Source organism: Mirounga angustirostris, unplaced genomic scaffold (assembly GCF_029215605.1).
Source record: "Mirounga angustirostris isolate CCGP_5_RB_7025 unplaced genomic scaffold, mMirAng1.0.hap1 SCAF_2, whole genome shotgun sequence".
NCBI classification, from domain to species: Eukaryota; Metazoa; Chordata; class Mammalia; order Carnivora; family Phocidae; genus Mirounga; species Mirounga angustirostris.
The window spans coordinates 187165110-187190529 of NW_026991710.1; the positions used below are offsets into that span (position 1 = coordinate 187165110).

Below are 25420 nucleotides of genomic sequence, written 5' to 3' on the forward strand. Positions count from 1 at the left end.
CTCGATCCCAGGACCCTGGGATCATGACCTGAGCCGAAGGCAGACACTTAACTGTCTGAACCACCCAGGTGCCCCAAAACAAAAAACTTCTGTATATCGGGGCTCAGTCAGTTAAGCATCCAACTCTTGATCTTGGCTCAGGTCTCAATCTCAGGGTCATGAATTGAAACCCCACAAGGGATCCATGCTCCATTTTAAGTGGGGCCTACTTAAAACAAAAACAAAAACAAAACAAAATACACTTCTGTGCATCAAAGGACACTATCAACAGAGTGAAAAAAAATTCATGGAATGTGAGAAATTATTTGCAAATCATCTATCTGATTAGGGATTAATATCCAGAATATATAAAGAACTTGTACAACTCAACAACAACCAAACAACCAATTAGAAATGGGCAAAGCATTGAGTAGACATTTCTCCAAAGAAGATATGCAAATGGCCAAGAAGCACATGAAAAGATGCTTAACATCACTAGCTACCAGGAAAATGTTAATTGAAACCATAATGAGATGCAACTTCACACCCATTAAGATAGCTATTATAAAGAAACCAAACAAAATATAAGTGTTGGAGAGGATCCCTACACTGCTGGTAGGGATGTGAATTGGTATAGCCACTGTGGAAAATGATATGGCAGTCCCTCCAAAAAACGAACAAATGAACGAACGGAGAGAAAGAAAGAAAGAAAAGAAAGAAAAGAAAGAAAGAGAGAGAGAAAGAAAGAAAGAAAGAAAGAAAGAAAGAAAGAAAGAAAGAAAGAAAGAAAGAAAGAAAAAGAGAGAGAGAGAAAGAAAGAAAGAAAGAAAGAGAAAGAGAGAGAAAGAAAGACAGAATTATGAGCCAGGAATTTCACTTCTGAGTATACACACAATGGAATTGAAAGCAAGGAATCAAGTGGATATTTGTAGAACCATGTTCATCATAGCATTATTCCTAATAGCTCAAAGGTGGAAGCACTGAAATGTCCATTGACAGATGAATGGATTTTTTTTTTAAATGTGGTATATACATACAATAGAATATTATTTAGCCTTAAAAAGGAAAGAAATTTTGATACATGCTACAATATATATGAACCTGGACATTATGCCAAATGAAAGAAGCCAGACACAAAAGGACAAATACTGGATAATTCACTCCTATGAGATACCTAGAGTAGCCAAATTCACAGAGACAGCAAGTGGAATGGTGTCTGAGGCAAGGGGCTGCATAGGGAGGGTAATAGGTTATTTGAGGGTACAGAGTTTGTTTGGGAAGATGAAAAAGTTCTGCAGGTGGTTGGTGATGATGGTTATACAACAATGTGAATGTACTTAACGCCTCTATACTGTAGACTTAAGAATGGCTAAAATGGTACATGTTATATGTATTTTACCACAGTAAAAAATTAAGAGATTTTTAAAACTTAAAATCTTTACAAAATTAATTAAAATGAAATTAAACTTAAAAGTGAAATGAATTCCTCAGGCCCCGTATCTATGTGCCAAGTGTGCTATTTCTGCTTCTTCCGATCATCCTTCCGACTGCAAGTACCCATCTGTGGCCTTTTGGCTGGTTCATCACCATTACCTTGGATGAGCATCCTTTCTTCTAATTCTCTTCCTCTAGCCAACCAGCTACCTCCTACATCCTGCAGACCACACCTGCCAGCTATTAATTAATGCTCTGCCCCTCCCCCAACTTCCTCTGGTTCCCGTGTTTTCGTACATCACCTCCTGCTGCTCTAGGCTCAATCTCTGTGCAGTTGGACATGTGGGTATTTGTACCTACTGACCTGGGTAAGCAAGAAACACATGAAATGGATGTTTCCTCTTTGCAGATGATCCTGGAATAGGAGAACCTTTGGGTGGCACATCCATGTCCATTTATTCTTATCAGCATTGCAACAAATGTTTTGTGGCTTAGGATTTCAAAGAAAGGGAGTTTTATTAACTTATCAGCTGAACTAGCATTACAATAACTTGTGAAGAGTTTGCAACTGTTTGGGTTTAAAGGACAGACAACATGAAACACTTAATGAAAAACTTTCACAAAACTTTGGCTATTTCCAGCAGTTTAGCATGTGAGAATCACTTTTATATGATGACACCCCTGAAAATAAAAACCGTTTTTACTTAAAGCAGTTCTTCTAGTTGCTGTTTTATTTTTTTTTAATTTTTTTTTTAAAGATTTTATTTATTTATTTGACAGAGAGAGACACAGCGAGAGAGGGAACACAAGCAGGGGGAGTGGGAGAGGGAGAGGGAGAAGCAGGACTCTGGGATCGTGACCTGAGCCGAAGGCAGACGCTCAACGACTGAGCCACCCAGGCGCCCCTAGATGCTGTTTTAAATGTTATCCCAGGAACAGAGACGCTATTCAGTAAAATGCAACTGCAGCCTTCTCAACAATAAGGTTCACTAATTGGTATGTTTTTTGGTGATGATATTTTTATTTGTGAATGTATAGTGATAGCCATAAAAGTGATTGTCGATAGTATTACTATAATTTACTTTCTAATAGAATGATTTTTATTTTTACGTGTTAGTGCTATAATATTTCTGAAAATATTAGAATTTATTCTGGTCTCTATAGCAATACCAGTAAACTATATTCTCAGCAATATTTTTCAATGTTTCAGATTATTAACAAAATCATCTGTGCTTTAAAATGAAGGCTTTAAAATATACCCTTAATAATACCATTAAAATGTTCATAAAATAAAAAAAATAAACATAGATCAATAGTTCAGGTCTTTAAAACTGGTATAATGATGATATAAACATCTTTCTCTAAAAAGGAAAATTTTTATTTCTACCAGAATAGAGCCCTTCTTTGATTAGAACTGTGATTCCCAAATTGTGAGCTGAAGCATCTTGGGATGACTGCAGAGGTAGCGTGGGCCATTATGTTTTGGAGGGACGCAGCTGGACACCCCATAAGCTGCTGCTATTAAGTTGTTTAGACCTAACTACTTAATAAAGGCAATTTTTAGGTGTTTGGCCTCAGGGCAGCAGAAATCAGGGAAATTTGGGAATCTCTGGATTAGAAAGATGAGTGGACATAAGTGGACTTATTTAGTATAACCCTGTTGTTCTATACACGAGAACACTGAGGTACAGCATGGTTAAAATCTGAAATCTGGTGAAGCCGAAACACTCGGCTTCCTGGCTCTCTTGCCGGGGCTGTAAGTCAAAAGATCTGATGAACTTGAAGTCTGTTGAGGCTTCCATGCTTATGCTGCTCCCCTGACTCCCTGCTTTCTTGCCTGTAGATCCAAGCCTCGAAGCCCCAGCTCGACCATCTACCAGCTGAGTAGCTCAGGCCAAGTTCCTTACCCTCTGTGAACTGTAGCTTCCTCATTTGCAAAATAAGTGGGATGATGATAATTGCTAGTAACAGGTAAAACGGAGTCACTTCTAGAATCAGTAGAAACGATGCGTTTGAAAAAAGACTTGTAAACTGCCAACCGCTTTAGAAATTGTTGGTTTTCATTAAGCAGTATTTAAACATTTATGTTCCAAGCACTGGAGAGAAAGAAAGAAACTCAAAATCACCTCTATGTTTGAGAGGCTTAGCTCTCATGGAGGGGAGAAATAAAAATGATTCTAATAAAAATTGATAAATGTTACAGTGGAGGTAATGACCAAGTATAACGCAAGTAGGGAAGAAGGTCCTCCTGTGGGGGTCGGGAAGACCTGGCAGAAGGAGCAGGGCTCCAGGTCTGATGCGGAGGGTGAGCAGGTGATGGATGGGGGAGGGAGAGTAGGCCACAGAGTGGGAACAGCCTGGACCAACGAGAGAGGTGAAGGATTAGACTGCCTTCTGGACGGCTTGGCAATCCACAGGGCGAGAGGAAGAAGGACAGGAAACAAGAGATGAAACATTACAGATGGGAGATGAACTGTGTGTACTGGATCTTGGTCGTTCCGGGCCTTGTATTCCTTCCAAAGGAGTGGACATTTCCCTGAAAACCTGGTGCAGTGTGCAGCTCCTCCTCCCGACCTCCCTCTCCGAAGGAGGCTCTGTAAATCTCCCCGGTTTTAAAGCTGACAGCACTACCTTAAGTTATCGGAATGTGGGTTTCATTTTCTTCGCAGCCATTTAATTCTGTCACACACAGTGTCACTAAGTGAATGTCATCTTCCTGTCTGTCAAATTCACTAAGACGTTAAGGACGCTTTGGTGACAATGCCGGCCCTCACTGAAGCCGACCAGGAGGAGCACCTGCAACCTTCCTCACAGAGCGCCGGCGGAAAAAGGATCTTACTATGGAATTCGTGATCACGGGGACCTCAGCTTCTGGGTCGGTTCCCTCACAATGTGTCAGGCAGGTAGCCTCATGATCTGTAGGTCTCAGGACCACATTGTGACAAGCAGTGGCATCATCACAGCCCAGAATGGAGACGGGAGTCATGTTTTGGGGCGCTCTCTTTGCTGAACATACAGAAGGCCCTGGGGTCCCACTTGTGGAACAGACTGACCTTTGAGAAGTCGGGCTCTTCCCTCCGGAAGCAAACGGGCTCTGCGGAAGTCCCTGCCGACCCGGCCAAGCCTTCCGGAAGCAGATGCTCCTCCTGCCGACAGAGCGTCAGAGCGTCAGAGCGTCAACGGTAGCGGAGCTGCGTGTCCGGCGCGCATGCGTCATTCACCTCATGGCCTCTCCTCGTGTGGGCGTTTTATCGTCTCACGAGGCCAACAGAAAGCCCAGTACGGTACGACAAGATATTTTGAGACATAGAAAAATCATATTCCTATAGCTTTTATTACAGTTGTGCTTTATTATTAGTTGTAGTTAATCTCCTACTCTACTAATGTAGAAGTTAAACCTTTATTACAGGTATGTGTGTATAGGGAAAAAAACATGGTGTATATAAGGCTCAGTACTACCCACGGTTTCAGGCATTCCCTCCTGGCTTCCAGAGCCTGTCAAGACAGAGGGCTCCACCGACTTTTTAAAGGGATGCTGTCTTGTTTTCTGTCTTGATCATTCACATTTGTTGCTTCCTCTCGGCGTGGCCCATTTGCTTTGGCGAGGAGTGACTAAACCATGGGTGGATTCAGGTCTCCAAATCCCGGGAAGGAGGCAGGCTTCAAACCGAACAGAAAGGTGGCTGGTGTTCCCCTAGTTGAAAGCACCCCATGGCAAAACATGTGGGGTACATGGCACCACGCTCCCTCTACGCTGCTGTCAGACCTGATCAGTAAGCCTCTGTGCCTCGACTCTGGGAACTGGGCTGCTCGCCCTCCTGGATTAAGGACTCCTTGATCAGGGAGCTGCTGCCATAGTTTAATCATTATTTACTCACTGTTTATTATTATTATATGCCAGGTGTCTCATTAAATATGTTAATCCTCATAACTGACCTTTGCATTAAGTTCTATTATCACCTTTGAATTAAGTTAGACTATTATCACCGTTTTAGAGATAAAGAAACTGAAGCTTGTAGAAGCTAAATAGTTTCTCCCAAGTCAAGTAGGCTGTAAGCAGGAGAGCCGGGATTTAAACTCAGGTCTGACTGACTCCAAAGCTGCAGGCCCTCACTGGAGGGATGGGAGCAAGAAGACAGGTTCTGCAGGAAGATTCCAGTGTTCTGACACTCCTGTAGGTGTCCAGTGTCACTGTGGGTGTGTTTGTCTCTCTTGATCCAGGATATATCAGTGCTGAGTGGTTTTAAAACTCCTAACTGAAACAGTCAGAATAGACACAGAAATTATCTCAACCCAGTAACTTGACCTACATTCCCTCATGTCGTCATTGATACTTGAATGATTAGCAGGTACTTTCACATTCATGATTGCACTTGCTTCTCTAGAACTGAAATAGGTTAATGGGCTTCTTGAAACCAACATAGAGATTTAGAAAAGTTGGGTGCATACGACATAAGACAATGTCCATTGATGATACTTATGCGCTGAAAGTTCTTGGTCAAACCCACGTCAAATTCTTCTTTGACCAACTTAGAACTCTCTATGGCTTCGATGAACCTAAGTCCGCTGTTCAGGGGTGTGTTGGAGCTGGTTTATACTGGCTCATGAGAACCAGCCGTGCACACCCCTTCCAAACTCTACATTCGGTGAAGTCATATCAAATGGCCATGATAGAAGTATTTATACCTGTCTCTTAGCTTCCTAGGGTTGCTTTAGCAAAGTACCACAAAGTACCATAATTGAGTTAACTATTACTATGTTACATATTAGTTATTACGTAACATTATTTTCTTAACCAATGTAATGATGTAACTATTTACTATTATAATGATAATATCAATGATATACACGTACTGTATTCTCTTATAGTTCTGGAGGCCAGAAGTCAAGGTGCCAACAGGCCTATGCTTCCTCTGACATTCTGGGTAGAATCTTCCTTGCCTCTTCCTAGCTTCTGGTGGTGGCCATCAATCCTTGGCATTCCTTGGCTTGTAGGTACATCCCTCCAATCTCCACTTGTGGGCCCTGACATTCTCCCTGTGTGTCTCTTTGTGTCTCTTCTTCTTATAAGGCCATCAGTAATATTGGATTAAGTGCACACCCGGCTCCAGTATGACTTAATCTTAACTAATTGCATCTAGAATGACCCTATTTCCAAATAAGTTCGCATTTGGAGGTACTATGGGTTAGGACTTGAACATATATTTTTGGGGGGTGTAATTCAACCCATAACACCATGGAAATCAGAAAAAATGCTACAAATCGGGGCTTTTTTTTTTTTTTTTGAGTTGGTTTCCAGCATATCAGTGCATTGGTCTGTCATGTGATATCAGGAGCGGGCCACTCACCTCAAATTTCACTTTTCCATGGGTGTTTTCATCAGAAATGTCCTCATACTCCAAATAGACTATATTACCCTCTCTAGCAGAGTAAGAATTAAAGGTACAAGCATGCTAGTTGGGATTTACCAGCCATTTCTTAACCCTTTAAAAATTTCTTATATGTATTTCCATTATAAAAAAATTGAAAAATACAGAAAAGTAGAAAGAGAAGTTAAAAATAAATCATTCAAAGCTTCATCATCCAAAAAGAGCTATCATTAATTCTTGATATATTTTCAAAATATTTTTGGAACTTTTTTTTGTTATTCATATTTCTCTTTTTGTGCCTAACCTGTTTGAATGCTTTGCCCTCTCTTCCACATGCTTTTTATTTGATAAATTTTAAAGATGTATGAGTAATAATACCTGAAGATGGCGTTCCAGTTATAAAAATCACACTATAAGGTTGTCACCCCCAATCCCAATCCTCTGGAAGAAGTGGATTCTTCCAGACATTTAAAAATGCATTTTTATGCATACATTTCTTGTTCATATACATAATATAGTTTTTTTCACAGACATAAACCATGGCACACTATGTACTTTATCCCACAGCTTACTTCTCCCCTCCCCTCTACATTGTCTGTCCTTAAGGATTTCTTTTATGTCAGATTTCACTTGTTCCCTTTGATTGCTGCAATATATTTTTACTCTATAGACATGCCATAATTTATTCACCTAATGCTGATTTTTAGGTTGTTTTCAGTCGTTCATGATTATAACCAAGAAGCAAGGAAAATCCTTGTACATACCTCTTCGTGCACATATACAAGTGGTTTTTTTCTTATGTAACACATTTTTAAAATTAAAATTCAATTAATTAACATATAGTGTATTATTGGTTTCAGAGGTAGAGGTCAGTGATTCATCAGTCTTATATAATACCCAGTGCTCATTATATCATCATATGCCCTCCTTAATGCCCATAACAGACTCTTAATCACAGGAAATACACTGAAGGTTGATGAGGGGGATGGGGTAACTGGGTGATGAACATGTACAAGTATTTCTTTAGGATAGATAACAAGAAGGAAAATTTCTGAGTTGAAGAATATTTAAAATTTTAATAACATGCCAACTTTCCATGAAAACAATACCAATACACCCTCCCACCAACAGTGTAGTCCATTTCTCCACGTTCTAACCCATATGGGATATTCTATTCTTCTAAAAGCTCGTCTAGGCCACTAGAAACATGACCACAGCCTCTGCCAGCTGGAGGGATTAATAGTTCTCTGATTTGAACCAAGCCTTTCCCTCCCTTGATACAGACAAGTAAGAGTTAACTATTATTATTTTACATATTCAGTAGTTATTTACCATGTCGTATTATTTTCTTAGCCCATATAATAATGGAACTAATTGAAATGATAAAGATAACATCAACACTACTAATGATTAACTATTAAATAATTGAAGAAATAAAAATCACAAGCCAGAGGCTCTACATGGGACTCTATATTTGTTTATCTAAATTTCAAAAAAACCCAAATTTGTCTTTTCTGAATTTCCTAGGTTGTATCCAATTTCTCTGAATAACAACCTTATCCTTTAGCTCCATCTGTATGTTCTTTGATTGTAGGTTCAAATTCCCAGGTGGTCATCGTACCAGAAGCCACTCCTCCCTTGGCAGGAGCTTATTAATTAGGTTAAAGCACAGTCCCAATAAGACTCATTTTACTATGTTTCATTTAAGTAGTAAGGCTTCTCTCTTGTGATATCCTTCTGTTTAATGTCAAGAAATAGAGACCTTCTTGTCAAAATTCATTAAGATGTTTACATCTGCACTGTAATTTTTAACCTCCAAACTTGAGAGGATTGTCTGGAGACATGACACATGTTTTTGTAAGAAACTGTACCAGCTTATGAAATGCATGATTGATATTTTTCTCTGAAGTATACCACACCAAATACGTTTTCTTTTCTTCTTTGTTTTCCAAAAATTATAAAACTGAGAACAGTTTTTGTTTTTTGGGATGCCTGTTGTGATTGGTTATCTTATTTTTTGCAAACAATTAATAAACAATTTATAATAATGTACATTTGGAGGCTGGCTAGCCCCAAATCTGCGGGATAGGCCAGGGCTAGAGACCCAGGTAGTCTGCTGCCAGAATTTCCTCTTTTTTCAGGGTGGTTGGTCTTTTTTCTAGTAAGGCCTTCAACTTATTAGATGAGGCCCATCCACACTATGGGTCTGCTTTATTCAAAGTTTTCTGAATTAAATGTTAATCTCATCTGAAAAATAGCTTTGCAGAAACATCTAGAATAATCTTTGACCAAATATCTGGTTACCATGGCCTAGTCAAATTGGACACATAAAATTAACCATCAGAGATGGCTTCACTGGTGGAAAATAATGCTAATTCTACACCAAGTTTCTTCAAGACGGTAGAAGAGGAGAGAAGATGTCCTAATTCATTTTAGAAGAATAACACTGCCCTGACGCCAAAACTAGAACAAGGCTTTACAGAAAAAGAAACCTACAGACCAATATCCCTCATGAACACAAACACAATAATACTATACAGAATATTAGCAAGTAAAATTCAGCAATTAATAAAAGGAATAATATATCATGACCAAATAGTGTTTATCCTGGGAATGTAAGGCCAGTTTGACATCTGAAAATCAAGCAATGTGATTCACCATAACAAGGAACTAAAGAAGAAAAACCACATGATCGTTTCAATAGATGCAAAACATCATTTGACAAAATTCACTCATTTATGATAAAAATTCTTAGAAGACAATGAATAGACTAGAAGATCGTCAAGCTGATAAAGGCATCTATAAAAAATCCTTAACTAACATCATATTTGATGGTGAAAAACTGAATGCTTTCCCCTAGTATCACAGGAACAAATCAAGAATGTCTACTCTCATCACTTCTATTGAACAATATACTGAGGGCCTTAGCTATTGCAAAAAGGCAAGAAAAATAAAGCACAGGGGCGCCTGGGTGGTTCAGTCCGTTAAGCAACTCAGGGTCCTGGGATCCAGCCCTGTATCAGGCTCCCTGCTCAGTGAGGGGCCTGCTTCTCCCTCTCCTACTCCCCCTGCTTGTGCTTTCTGTCTCTCTCTGTCAAATAAATAAAATCTTTTTTAAAAAAAGAAAAATAAAGCATATATGCTGGAAAATAAAAAATAAAATTGTTTCTATTTGCAGGTGACATGGTTGTCCCTGTAAAAAAAAATCCAAAAAACCTTTAAAAACCTACGGGAAATAATAAATGAGTTAAGCAAAGTCACAGGATGCAATGTTAACATACAAAAACCAATAATATTTTTATATACTAGCAACAAACAATTGGATATTAAAGTTTTTCAAAGTACCATTTACAATATCACCAAAACCATGAGATATTTAAGTATGATTCTAACAAAATATGTGCAAGATCCATATGCTGAAACTATAAAACATATGAAGGAAGCAAAGAAAACCTAAATAAATGGTGAGATATATAATTTCAAGGGGAGGTAAAGGGATAAAGAGGGAAAGGAAGAGGGAAGAGAGAGGGGGATTACAAAGAATTGGTTTATGCAATTGTGAGGGCTGGCTAAGCAAGTGCCAACCCCATGGGGATGGCAGTCAAGATGGAAGGTCGCAGGCTGGGACTAGAAAGGCATGGGTCAAAACTATTGTCCATAGGCAGAATTTCTTTTTTATTAATTTGAAGACTCAATATTGTTAAGAGTCAATTTTTTTAAATTTATCTATAGATTCAACACAATCCCACTCAAAATCCCAGCAAATTTTTTTTTGTAGAAATCAACGTTTTCTAAAATTTTTATGGAAAGTGTAAGAACAAGAATGGTTAAAGCAAATTTGAAAAGGAAGAGAACATTGGAGAACTTAACACTGTCTGATTTCAAGATTTATTGTAAAGCTTCATGAATCACGACAGTGTGGTATTGGCATAAAGATCGACAAATGCATCAATGGAACAAAACAGAGTCCATGAATAGACCATACATAAATGGGCAGCGGATTTTCAACAAAGGCAATTCAATGGAGAAAGCATAGACTTTTTAACAAATGGTGCTGGAACATTTGGATATCAATATCCAAAAAAACAAAACCAAAACCAAAACCCTTGATCCATACTTCATACCACACACAAAAATAATCCTCAACATTGATCATAGATAGACCTCCATGTAAAACCTAAAACTCTAAAACTTTCAGAAGAAATGTGAGAAAAGCCTTGTAACCTCAATTAGATTTCTTAGAGATGACACTAACAGATTGGTCCATAAAATAGAAATTTAAAAAATAGAACTTTATCAAAATTTTAAAGTTCTGCATTTTGAAAGACACTCTAAAGAAAATAAAAAGAGATATAAAGGCTGTAAGAATATTTGCAAAACATATATCCGATAAAGGATTTGCAATGAATTTATAAAGAACTCTCAAAACTTGGGTGCCTGGGTGGCTCAGATGGTTAAGTGTCTGCCTTCGGCTCAGGTCATGATCTCGAGGTCCTGGGATCGAGTCCCGCCTCGGGCTCCCCACTCAGCAGGGAGCCTGCTTCTCCCTCTGCCTCTTTGTCTCTCATGAATAAATAAATAAAATCTTTAAAAAAAATCAAAACTCAATAATAAGAAGCCAAATAAGTCCATGATATATATATCCATGAAAATGGGCAAGATATTTTAAAAATTTATTTTATTTTTTAAAGATTTATTCGTTTATTTGAGAGAGAGAGAGAGAAAGAGAGAGAGAGAGCATGCAAGTGTGCACACAGAGGCAGAGGGGGAAACAGACTCCCCACTGAGCAGGGAGCCCGGTGCCAGGCTTGATCCCAGGATGCTGGGATCATGACAGGAGCCAAAGGCAGACGCTTAACCAAGTGAGCCATTCAGGTGCCCCTGAGCAAAACATTTGAACAGACACTTCATTAAAGAAGAGTTCTGGGGCACCTGCGTGGCTTGGCCAGTTGAGCATCTGACTTTCGGTTTGGGCTCAGGTCATGGTCTTGGGGTCCTGAGATTGGCTGCGCATCAGGCTCTGCGCTCAGCGCAGAGTCTGCTTGAGATTCTTTCCCCCTCCCCACCAGGACCCCCCCCCCCCCGTCCCCGCTTGTGTGCTCTCTCTCTCTCTCTCAAAAAAAAAAAAGGAAATAAAATCTTTAAAAACAGGTTATGAATGGCAAAAAACACATGAAAAAATGCTTATCATCTTTAGTCATTGGGGCAATGCAATTTAAAGTGATAATGAGGAACCAGTATACACATTTAGAGTGGGGGGGAAAAGGACACCACCAGGTGCTGTCAAACGCAATGGTGGGAATACAAAATGGTACAGACACTTTGGAAACAGTTTGGTAATTTCTTATAAAGGTAAATACTTTTAAATATGGCATACCAAACCCACTCCTTTGTATTTACCTAAAAGAAATGAAAGTGAAGTTTCACCCAAAAACCTGTATGCAAATGGTGATAGCAGTTTTGTGTCTATTTGCCCCAAACTGGAAACACCACAAATCTCCTTTGGCTGATGAATCCATGAACAAATTGCCATACACCTATGTACTGGTATACTACTTGGCAATAAAAAAATCTACTGATACACACAACAACATGGTTGACTCTTAAATGCATTTTATTGAGTCTCAAAAGGCTACATAATATATGATTTAACTTTTATCACTGCTGTGAACTGAATGGGTGTGTCTCCCACTCTTAGATTTATATGTTGAAGGCCTAACCCCAAATGCAATGGCATTTGCAAGTGGGGCCTTTGAGAGGAAATCAGGTTTAAATGAGGTCATAAAGGTGGGGCCCCCCCAATATGGGATTAGTGTCTTTACAAGAAGAGGAACGGAGACCAGAACTCTCTCCTCCATGTGAGGACACAGTAAGAAGGTGGACATCTGCAGGCCAGGAAGCAGGCTCTCACCAGGAACAAAATTTGCTGGCACCTTGATTCTGGACTTCCCAGCCTCCAGAACTATGAGAAATAAATGTCTGTTGCTGAAACCACCCAGTCCATAATAATTTGTTATAGCAACCAGAGCAGACTAACACAATCACGGTCTCAGAAAAGCAAAACCATAGGAACAGAAAATGATAAGTGGTTGTCAGGGCATCAGGCTGGAGCAGTTGTTTACAAAGGAGCATGAGGGAATATTTTGGACAGGATGGACCTGTTCTCTATCTTGATTTTGGTGGTGGATACATCACTACATATGCTTGTCAAAACTTCTGGAAATGTACACTAAAAATGGTGAATTGTACTATGTGCCAATTTTATCTCAATACACCTGATTCCTAAAAATGTTTTATGGATGACAGCAAGATATGGAGTCAAAGCCTGAAAAAAAAAATAAGAGAAAGAATGAAATGATTTAGATGGAAATGGGCAAAGCCAAAAGATCTAGGCCAAATCATCAGAAATGCTGAAAGTAGACAGAAGTAGAAAAAGCTAGTTTCTGGTGAGAAGCCTTTCAGGAGAAAAAGGTTGAGGGCTTTCTGTGGCCTACAGGTTCAATATGTACACATACTCTGAGTACAGAGTACATAATACACAATACTGTTTGTTTTCATAATAGCTAAAAACTTCAGGCAGCCTTAGGCAGAACTCACTAAAAATATAGTGTTCTCTACATTAGCAAGGAAGTGTTGCTTAGTCCTTGACATACATAAAGAAAGACAGCGAAAAGTAGCATAATAAAATTAAAAATAATTAAAACATCCAAGTAATGTAAAATAGAACATAAAACAGAATACAGAGAAAAAGACACCATTATCGAAATGCAATCTAAATCTAAAATAAATTATTCTACTATATAAATATACATGTTTCTTGTAGAAAAGGAGAAAAAAAGGCCCATTTTCAAAATTTAAAAATTCTGACAAAGTAAATGTAAGTTAAAATAATAGATACTATTTTAAGTCAATGAAGCTAACAAGATGGCAAGACTGTGAGTCACAGGGAATTCACAATCAATTTTGATAGAGTGAAAAGCGGTTCAGCTACTTTATAAAGCAATTTGGCAGGATCACTGAAGCTGAAAATAGGTGTACTCCCAAGACCTGGCAACTTCGATCACAGTAAATGCCTTAGAGAAATTCATGCACCTGTTTAAGAATGTACATAACAAGACGGTTTGTAGGAGCAAAATATTTAAAACGGAGTAAATATTCCTTACCAGATTAGATAATTAAATGTGTCATTATCATATAATGCAATGGTATATAGAAGTTAAAATGAATTATTTAGAACTACATGTATTGTGCTTGATAAATCTCAAAAACAGGATGCAGAGTAGTGAGAAAAGCCAATTACAGAATGATACATACAGTATGACACCATCATCTGAAAAACATATAATACACATTTATATGTACATACACACACAGACACATACATACTTTGCAGAAGGTATGTGTGTGTATGTGTGTCTGAGTGTGTGTGTACGTGTGTGTATTTCTCTGCAGAGGAGAAAGAACTACATAAAGGGCATCTCTATTCGTTAATTTTTTTTTCCCTGTAGTTTCTTTTCTCTTAGAATGAAGGAAAGAAAGAGGCAGGAGAGAAGGGAAGGAGGAAGGAAGGATACTAGGATGTTTAAAAAATTTCTCTGTATACTTTTTTTTTCATGCTTGAAGTATCTTTTACCAGAAAGGAATACTTAGCCCTTGCAAACAATTCAGAAAACACATAAAAGTGTAAAAAAAAAGGTAATCCTAAAGAAAAATAATCTTAACTTTTTGCTGTATATTCTTCCAGACTGTGCCATACTTTAATTAGCCTGCATGTCATATACATAATTTTTGTAGCCTTTTTGAAGAGGCCAAAATTTCTGAAAAATGTTCTTCTGATTCATGAAATGAATAATGAGGCCTGTTCTTTCTCTGAGTCTTTGGGGCGTCTTCCTCTCCTTGATTCCACTATATTTTCTCATCGTCCCATATTCCCGTTTGCAAATAGATTATGGGGCTTGTCCTTCGCCCATTCTCTCCACTTGGGGGCTACCAATCAATCTCAGATCTACAGCTGAACGGAGGACGACCCACACCGTTCCCAAACCAAGTCTCCCTGTCCCACAGGCATTCATGCAGGGTACCTTTACCGCCTGAAACGAGAAGTCTTCCAACCGCACCGTCTGATTTTCTGACGCCCTTAATGTGTGTAATTCATGAAAAACTACAATCCCCATGGGGCTCTGCTTCTGGGTGTCCTCCCCCCGCCCCCGGCCTCTACCCCTGCGCCTGCGCCTTCTGAGCGCGGACCACAACTCCCAGGATGCATCATGATGCTGCCCCCGCAGCCCTACTTCCGGCCCGGGCGTTTCCTGGGTAACAGTGGCTCGGCCAGTCTGGGAAGTTTAAGGTGGGAGGGGTTTGTGGGCCGCCTGGAGAGCTTTGGGAGTAGCTTATTTTATCCTGTCACAAAAAGGCAGCAGGTCTATAGCAGAGGTACAGCTGCCCGATTTTTTATGGTGTGTCCAGACTTGCTTTTCTGAACCGGGAGATGGTTCTTTGCACCTCACTTCAGGCGGGACCAGCACCGGTGGTTCGCGGCTTGCTCTTGTTTATTGTCTTTCGGCCCCTTCTGGAATGTAAGCTCCACCAGGCTGGGTTTTTGTCTGTGTTGTTCACTGATGTCTCCTCGGCACCTAGAACAGTACCCAGCACGCAGTAGGCTCTCAATACATATGAAAGCCTGGATGAAGTATTAAGATGAACGCCCAAGAAAATATTTGTGGAATGAGGGATGACTGCTTCATCCTGAGGTATTCCTGAACAGTCTCAGTAGGAGCCAGGTAGAAGGGTAGATTGTAGGAGAAGGGAGGAATTTCAGTTTGATACGTTGGAGGTAGAAGTAGTGCAGAAGCAGCTTAGGAAGACTTGAGTGAACATTCCCTGCCCCCCCCGCCCCCCCCCCCAGCTTTGTAGCTTTGGACAGGTTCTCTAATCTCTCCGAGCCTCCGTTTCTTCATCTATAAACCGAGAATAATAATATTTAATACACAGGGTTGTTCCAATTACAAAGAGCTGATGTATAAAATAGGTTTAGCCTAGGGCCTGGCATGTAATGAGCATTTATTGAGAGGTGGCTGTTGTCATTCTGATCATTATTCAGTATCAAAGTGGGGACATTAATAAGAATCATAGAAGTAGGGGCGCCTGGGTGGCTCAATGGGTTAAGCGACTGCCTTCAGCTCAGGTCATGATCCCGGGGTCCTGCATCCGGCTCCCTGATCAGCGGGGAGCATGCTTCTCCCTCCCCTTCTCCCCCTGCTGGTGCTCCCTCTTTCTCATGCTAGATCTCCCTCTCTCTCAAATAAATAAATAAATAAATAAATATCTTTAAAAAAAAGAATAATTGAAGTAGACTAAAATTATTGGAATTGAAAAGATAAAAGACGTGGGAGGTTAGGATGCAAAAGTCGGAATTGATATTAATACACAAGTTTGGGCTCCGCAAGCCAAGGTCTTTTTATTCAGATGCAAAAACAGAATGAAAATCTCTCAGCAGATGCAGCCCAGAAAACAGACTGACAGCAAACCTTTCGATTTGCCCCAAGCTGCCATTTTATTTTATTTTTTTTAAAGATTTTACTTATTTGAGAGAGAGAGCATGAGCAGGAGGAGAGGATGAGCAGAGGAAGAGGATGAGCAGGGGGAGAGGAAGAAGCAGACTCCCCACTGAGCAAGGAGCCCAATGCTGGGCTTGATCCCAGGGCCCTGAGATCATGACCTGAGCCAAAGGCAGAGGTTTAACTGACTGAGCCACGCAGGTGCCCCCCTGCCCAAGCTACCATTTTAAGTGCAGAGCTAGTTGGTTCTAGGTCAGAGACCCCATTCATTTGCTTCCTACTGATACATGAGAGAAAATGTGCACTCTTTGCTGCTGATGTTCTGCTCACTAGGATTCTTTTGTTTTCTCCTGAGGTTGTTGCTTTGGACAACAAAAGAGATGTTAGGTTATAAATAACCCTGACCCAACTCCACTATAATTATTACCACATATAGCTAACAGGCATTTAAGTAAATATCCAAAGGAATGGACACTCATATTGAACCCTGTCCATGTCTTGTTCCTGGCATAGTGATACAAACAGAATTTTTAGTTTTGGTCGCCTCTGATAGAACATAAATTTTTTCTGACCTGTGAGTTGTGTGTTTTTCAGAAAAATACTAATTTTGAGAAAGATAGTGTGGACCTGGTCATTCTATGACATCATGTCTGATTTTACCTTTTTGTAAGGCAACATTTATAGTCATGAAGCAAAGTAGATTTCATGTAGAAGAAAGATGAAGGCCGGATGTTTGAGGTTTTTCTTTTGACCTTGCTGTTTCCTGTAGTATCTGACTACAGCTAGTTATAATGTTTCATGTTTATTTAAGGTGTGGGCAGAATGTGGGAAAAAAAATAGACAGTTGGCTGCAGCATTTGAGCTTTGTTTTTGCTGCTTGATTTCTGCTTTGCTCTGTTGTTATAAGATAGATGGGAGAGAAAGCCGTGTTTCAGAACGATAGATGCTTTGAGCAGTTCTTGTTTTTACCCAAAGGCCATTTATTTCTTCATGTAGATAGGACTGTAGAACTTGCAGGAACATTTTTTGACTGTCATCCAATTCAGGATGGCTGGACTTTGGTGGGTCACAGTGGTCACGTCGACCTTACTTCAATATTACAAGATAACTTCCTATCTAAATGCTAGGTGTGGTCATAAAAGGATCACTGTTCTGTGCTCTGTTTCCCAAGTGGAGAAAAACACACTGATTTAAATAGAGTTACTCTTTGCTCTCCTGTGTATTTTATTGTAGACATGTTCACAACAAAGAATTAAAACAGCACTTTCAAGTTCATTATTTTTTAATTAAGGATAATTGAATGCCAATGTGATTCAGTGTCAAATTAAGACTAATTGATGTCCTATCCAAAACAATGGAATATCTTAATAAAGCCTTTCCTAATAGGAATAGCCTAGGATAAAATTGAGTAAGACTCCAGCCCTCGACTTTGTTTCGTGTTAGCGGTGGGATGTCCACATCTGCAATGTCTCTGATAATGGAAGCATTTAGCAGAGTTGGAAGCCTACCTCTGTTATAGAAATTGCTGCACTGTCTCCCACCTTTCACTGCACAACCCCACGGGGCACCATTCACATCAAATTCTGTTTGTTTTTTTTCAAAGAGGACACCTTGATTATTTGTTTCCATAAGTTTCTTAAAAGGTGGAAAGGAGGATAATGAAGGTTGTATTTATACATTGCTCCTTTCATTCCTTAGATATGACAGTCGTGGTCACTTTTGAGTAAAATTGGGGTCGAGCTCCCAAGATTCCTATCACTTTCCAGGGATACCCCGGCTCTGAGTTCTTGTTCTCGCCGAACTTGCTCTCTCTCTCTCTCTCTCTCAGCCTCCGGGGAGGGACTCTGTGCTTTCTCTTGCCAGGTTCTTACCAGATATCTTATTCTCCAGCTCTTGTCTCCTCCCATGTAGCATGGTTCCTCTTATATTTCCTACTTATGTGGAGCCCCAGTTTTTATAACTTGGGCCTCTTTTCCTTCAGACTCTCCAAGGAAATTATATTTTTATTCTTGTCATACAGAGCAGTTTAGCCTTGCATACCCATCTCAGCTTTAAACTTTACCTTTGCCTATCCAAAATCATATTTTTTTAAATAAGTTTTGTTATTTTTTAAGATTTTATTTATTTGATATAGAGAGAGAGACGAGAGAGGGAACACAAGCAGGGGGAGCAGCAGAGGGAGAGGGAGAAGCAGGTTTCTCATCAAGCAGGGAGCACGATGCAGGGCTCAATCCCAGGACGCTGGGATCATGACCTGAGCTGAAGGCAGATGCTTAATGACTGAGCCACCCAGGTGCCCCTATCCAAAATCATGTTAATGTGACCTGCTCACTAAGGGTCTTATATTACATCATCTACCCTTTAGCACTGACAAAGGTTTTGTTTGTTTGTTTAATTTAGATTCAGTTAGCCAACATAGAGTACATCATTAGTTTCAGATGTAGTGTTCAATAATTCATCAGTTGGTATAACACACAGTGCTCATCATATCACGTGCCCTCCTTAATGCCCATCACCCAATTACCCCATCCCCTCACCCACCTCCCCTCCAGCAACCCTCAGTTTGTTTCCTATAGTTAAGAGTCTCTAATGGTTTTTCTTTTTTTTTTTTTTTTAAAGATTTTATTTATTTGACAGAGACACAGCGAGAGAGGGAACACAAGCAGGGGGAGTGAGAGAGGGAGAAACAGGCCTCCCGCGGAGCAGGGAGCCCGATGCGGGGCTCGATCCCAGGACCCTGGGATCATGACCTGAGCTGAAGGCAGATGCCTAACGACTGAGCCACCGGGCACCCCTCTAATGGTTTTTCTCCTCTGATTTTTTTTTCCATTCAATTTTGCCTCTCTTCCCCTATGAGCCTCTACGCTGTTTCTTATATTCTACATATGAGTGAAACCATATGACAATTGTCTTTCTCTGATTGACTTATTTCGTTCAGCATAATACCCTCCGGTTCCATCCACATCAATGTAAACGGTAAGTATTCATCCTTTCTGATGGCTGAGTAATATTCCATTGTATATATGAACCACATCTTCTTTATCCATTCCTCTATCAATGGACATCTTGGCTCTTTCCACAGTTTGGCTATTGCGGACATTGCTGCTATAAACATTGGGGTTCAGGTGCCCGCTTGGATCACTACATTTGTATCTTTGGGGTAAATACCTAGTAGTGCAATTGCTGGGTCGTAGGGTAGCTCTATTTTTAACTTTTTGAGGAACCTCCACACTGTTTTCCAGAGTGGCTACACCAGCTTGCATTCCCACCAACAGTGTAAGAGAGTTCCTCTTTCTTAGCATCCTTGGCAACATTTGTTGTTTCCTGTCTTGTTAATTTTAGCCATTCTGACTGGTGTGATGTGGTATCTCACTGTGGTTTTTATTTATATTTCCCTGACACCAAGTGATGTCGAGCATTTTTTCATGTGTCTGTTGGCCATTTGTATGTCTTCTTTGGAGAAATGTCTGTTCATGTCTTCTGCTGATTTCTTGACTGGATTATTTGTTTTTTTGGGTGTTGAGTTTGATAAGTTCTTTATAGATTTTGGATACTAGCCCTTTATCTGATATGTCATTTGCAAATATCTTCTCCCATTCCATAGGTTGCCTTTTAGTTTTATTGACTGTTTCCTTTGCTGTGCAGAAGCTTTTTATCTTGATGAAGTCCCAATAGTTCATTTTTGCTTTTGTTTCTGTTGCCTTTGGAGATGTGTCTAGCAAGAAGTTTCTGTGGTGAAGGTCACAGAGGTTGCTGCCTGTGTTCTCCTCTAGGATTTTGATGGATTCCTGTCTCACATTGAGGTCTTTCATCGATTTTTAGTTTATCTTTGTGTATGGTTTAAGAAAATGGTCCAGTTTCATTCTTCTGCATGTGGCTGTCCAATTTTCCCAGCACCATTTATTGAAGAGACTGTCCTTTTTCCATTGGATATTCTTTCCTGCTTTGTCAAAGATTAGTTGACCATAGAGTTGAGGGTCCATTTCTGGGCTCTCCATTCTGTTCCATTGATCTATGTGTCTGTTTTTGTGCCAGTACCATACTGTCTTGATGATGACAGCTTTGTAATAGAGCTGGAAGTCCGGAATTGTGATGCCGCCAGCTTTGCTTTTCTTTTTCAACATTCCTCTGGCTATTCGGGGTCTTTTCTGCTTCCATACAAATTTTAGGATTATTTGTCCCAGCTCTGTGAAAAATGTTGATGGTATTTTGATAGGGATTGCTTTGAATTTGTAGATTGTTCTGGGTAGCATAGACATTTTAACAATATTTATTCTTCCAATCCATAAGCATGGAATGTTTTTCCATTTCTTTCTTTCTTTCTTTTTTTTATTGAGAGTGAGAGAGTGAGAAAGAGAGTACAAGCCAGGGGGAGAGGCAGAGGGAGAAGCAAACTCCCTGCCAAGCAGGGAGCCTGACATGGGGCTTGATCCCAGGACCCCGGGATCATGGCCTGAGCTGAAGGCAGATGCTTAACTGACTGAGCCCCCCAGGCATGCCTGTTTTTCAATTTCTTTGTGTCTTCCTCAATTTTGTTCATAAGTGTCCTTTAGCTTTCAGAGTACAGATACTTTACCTCTTTGGTTAGGTTTATTCCTTGGTATCTTATAGTTCTTGGTGCAATTGTAAATGGGATCGATTCCTTAATTTCTCTTTCTTTTGTCTCATTGTTAGTGCATAGAAATGCAACTGATTTCTGTGCATTGATTTTATATCCTGCCACACTGCTGATTTCCTGTATGAGTTCTAGCAACTTTGGGGTGGAGTCTTTTGGGTTTTCCACATAAAGTATCATGTCATCAGCGAAGAGTGAGAATTTGACTTCTTCTTTGCCAATTTGGATGCCCTTTATTTCTTTTTGTTTTCCGATTGCTGAGGCTAGGACCTCTAGTACTATGTTGAATAACAGTGGTGAGAGTGGGCATCACTGTCATGTTCCTGACCTTACGGGAAAAGCTCTGTTTTTCCCCATTGAGAATGATATTCACCGTGGGCTTTCCGTATATGGCTTTTATGATATTGAGGTATGTTCCCTCTATCCTTACACTGTGGAGAATTTTAGTCAAGAAAGAATGCTATATTTTGTCAAATGCTTTTTCTGCATCTATTGAGAAGATCATATGGTTCTTGTTCTTTCTTTTATCAATGTGATGTATCACATTGTTTGATTTGCGGATGTTGAACCACCCTTGCAGCCCAGGAATAAATCCCACTTGGTCGTGGTGAATAATCCTTTTAATGTACTGTTGGATCCTACTGGCTAGTATCTTGGTGAGAATTTTGGCGTCTGTGTTCATCATGGGTATTGAACTGTAATTCTCCTTTTTGGTGGTGTCTTTGTTTGGTTTTGGGACCAAGGTATTGCTGGCCTAATAGAACGAGTTTATAAGTTTTCTTTCCATTTCTATTTTTTGAAACAGCTTCAGAAGAATAGTTATTAATTCTCCTTTAAATGTTTGGTAGAATTCCCCTGGGAAGCCATCTGGCCCTGGACTCTTGTTTGTTGGGAGATTTCTGATTACTGCTTCAATTTTCTTGCTGGTTATGGTCTGTTCAGGTTTTCTATTTCTTCCTGGTTCAGTTTTGGTAGTTTATAAGTTTCTAGGAATGCATCCCTTTCTTCCAGATTGTCTAATTTGTTGGCATATAGTTGCTCATAATATGTTCTTAAAATTGTATTTCCTTGGTGTTGGTCATGATCTCTCCTCTTTCATTTGTGATTTTATTAATTTGGTGTTTTTTCTCTTTTCTTTTTGATAAATCTGGCTAGGGGTTTATCGATCTTATTAATTCTTTCTAAGAACCAGCTTCTAATTTCATGTTCTGTTCTACTGTCTTTTGGTTTCTATTTCATTGATTTCTGCTCTAATCTTTATTATTTCTCTTCTCCTGCTTGGTTCAGGCTTTATTTGCCATTCTTTCTCCAGTTCCTTTAGGTGTAAGGTTATCTTGTGTATTTGAGACTTTTCTAATTTGTTGAGAAAGGCTGGTATTGCTATGTACGTCCCTCCTAGGACCACCTTTGCTGTATCCCAAAGGTTTTGAACAGTTGTGTTTTCATTTTCTTTTTTTTCATGAATTTTTAAAATTCTTTTTAAATTTCCTGGTTGACCCATTCATTCTTTAGTAGGATGCTCTTTAACCTCCAAGTGTTTGAGTTCCTTCCAAATTTCCTCTTATGATTGAGTTCAAGTTTCAAAGCTTTGTGGTATGAAAATATGCAGGGAATAATTCCAATCTTTTGGTACTAGTTGAGACCTTATTTGTGACCCAGTATGTGATCTATTCTGGAGAATGTTCCATGTGTATTCAAGAAGAATGTGTATTCTGTTGCTTTAGGATTGAATGCTCTGAATCTATCTGTGAAGTCCATCTGGTCCAGTGTATCATTCAACACCCTTGTTTCCTTACTGATCTTCTGCTTAGATGATCTGTCCATTGCAGTAAGTGGGGTGTTGAAGTCCCCTACTACTCTTGTATTGTTATCAATGTGTTTCTTTAATTTTGTTATTAATTGGTTTATATAATTGGCTGCTCCCAAGTTAGGAGCATAAATATTTATAATTGTTAGATCTTCTTGTTGAATAGACCCTTTAAGTATGATATAGTGTCCTTCTTCATCCCTTACTACAGTCTTTGGTTTAAAATCTACTTTGTCTGATTTGAGGATTGCTACTCCAGCTTTCTTTTGATATCCATTGGCATGATAAATCATTTTCCACCCCCTCACTTTCAATCTGGAGGTGTCTTTAGGTCTAAAATGAGTCTCTTATGGACAGCATATGGATGGGTCTTGCTTTTTTATCCAATCTGATACCCTGTGTGTTTTGATTGGGGCATTTAGCCCATTTACATTCAGAGTAACTATTGAAAGATATTAATTTAGTGCCATTGTATTATCTGTAAAGTCCCTGTTTCTGTAGATTGTCTCTGTTTCTTTTTTGTCTATGTTACTTATGGGCTCTCTCTTTGCTTACAGGATCCCCTTTACTACTTCTTGCAAGGTTGGTTTAGTGATCACAAACTCTTTTAGTTTCTCTTTGTCCTGGAAGCTCTTTATCTCTCTTTCTATTTTGAATAACAGCCTTGATGGACAAAGTATCCTTGGCTGCATGTTTTTCTCATTTAGTACCCTGAATATATTATGTCAGCCCTTTCTGGCCTGCCAGGTCTCTGTGGATAGGTCTGCTGCCAGTCTAATGTTCCTACCCCTGTTGGTTAAGGAGTTCTTGTCTCAAGCTGCATTCAGGACTTTCTCTTTATCTCTGAAATTTGCAAGCTTCACTATTATATGTTGGTGTATTGATCTATTTTTTATTGATTTTGAGGGGGGTTCTCTCTACCTCCTGGACTTGATTGCCTGTTTCCTTTCCCAGATTAGGGAAGTTCTCAGCTATGATTTGCTCAAAAATACATTCTGTCCCTCTCTCTCTCTTTCTTCTTCCTCTGGGACCCCAATAATTCTAATATTGTTTCACTTTATAGTATCGCTGATTTCTCAAAGCCTCCCCTCATGGTCCATTAGTTGTTTTTCCTCTTTTTCTCCGCTTCCTTCCTTTCCATCATCTTGTCTTCTATGTCACTGACCCTCTCTTTTACCTCATTTACCCTAGCTGTTAGAGCATCCAATTTAGACTGCATCTCAGTTAAAGCATTTTAAATTTCAGCCTGATTAGATTTTATTTCGACACTAAGAGATTCTCTAGTGTCTTTTATGCTTTTTGCAAGTCCAGCTAGTAACTTTATAATCGTTATCTTGAATTACAGCTGACATTTTACTTATATCCATATTGATTAGATCTGTGGCAGAGAGTATACCTCTGGTTCTTTCCTTTGGTGTGAATTCCCCTTTCTAGTCATTTTTCCCAGAGAAGAATGGATGAATGAGAGAACAAAATCAGAAATACCAACCACGACCCAGCACCTTTCAGGCAGGGACGTCTCTCGCTGGAGCAGACTTCTAAAAGTTCCAATTTTGCACTCCAGGGCTATATCACTTTCCAGCAGCTGGCTTATGGAGCCCTCTGCCCACTGTTTATCTTCCAATATATCCCTTCCAATTCACTTCTCCACACCTCCTATCTTGCAAAAAGTGGTCGCTTTTCTCTTTGTAGAATTCCAGCAATTCTTTTCTTACATGTCAGATTGAATTCATAGGTGTTCAGAATGATTTGATAGATACCTAGCTAAACTCAAGGGACCAGATGAAATGAGGTCCCCTTCTCTTCTTCCATCTTGCCTCCCTCCCTCCTGACAAAGGTTTTGAAATTTTGAGTCTTTTCTTCCTTTTCTATTTTACATGGAGATGAGCCTTATATTCTAACTAATATTAATTATGACATGCTCCCATAGAAGGAAGAAACAGTTAAAGTCATTTTTTATTTAAAATATTTTTTACCCCACTATACACATTTTTCTCTTCATTATTTAACTTACTAAATAATGTGCACCTACTAGTTCCCAGGCACAGAAAGTAGGTATGAGAATACAACAAAGAGCAAACCATAAGAAAAGTCCCTTCCCTCATAAAGTTTACATTCTAGTGAGAGATGGACAGTAAACAAATGGGCAAATTATATAATGACAGTCAATGGTAAGTGCTGGGGAGGCAAATGATCTCAGATAAAGAGCTAGGAAATAATGGTACTAATAGTTTAGATAGGATGGCCAGGGGAGGTCTTTTTAGAGAAAGTGAATAGTTTCCAAAATAAAATGAGGAAGGGAGCCATGTTCACTTCTTGCAGAAGAACATTTCAAGCAAGAACGTAGTAAGTCCAAAGGCCCTGAAGAGAGGGCCAAGGAACAGCAGGTTGGGCAGAGCGGCTGGCACACATGAGAGATAACAAGAGTATGTGTGAAGACATTGCAGAGGAAACCAAAGGCCAGAGCACACAGAGTCTTGCTGGCTGAGGGTTTTGGATTTTATTTTAAGTGTGATGGGAAGTCATTGGAGGGCTTCATGTAGGAGAGTAACAAGATCTGGCTTATATTTTTTTTGTTGTTGTTGAGATATATTTCATACACCATAAAATTTACTCTTTTAAAGTATACAACTCAGTGGTTTTCATATATTCATAGGAT

General features: G+C 39.5%; 1 pseudogene; it reads right to left on the bottom strand.

Annotated features, from left to right (window-relative positions):
- Positions 1-615: 615 nt before the first annotated feature.
- LOC123847738 (protein N-terminal asparagine amidohydrolase-like) lies at positions 616-14924 on the bottom strand (annotated as a pseudogene).
- Between the last annotated feature and the right edge of the window lie 10496 nt (positions 14925-25420).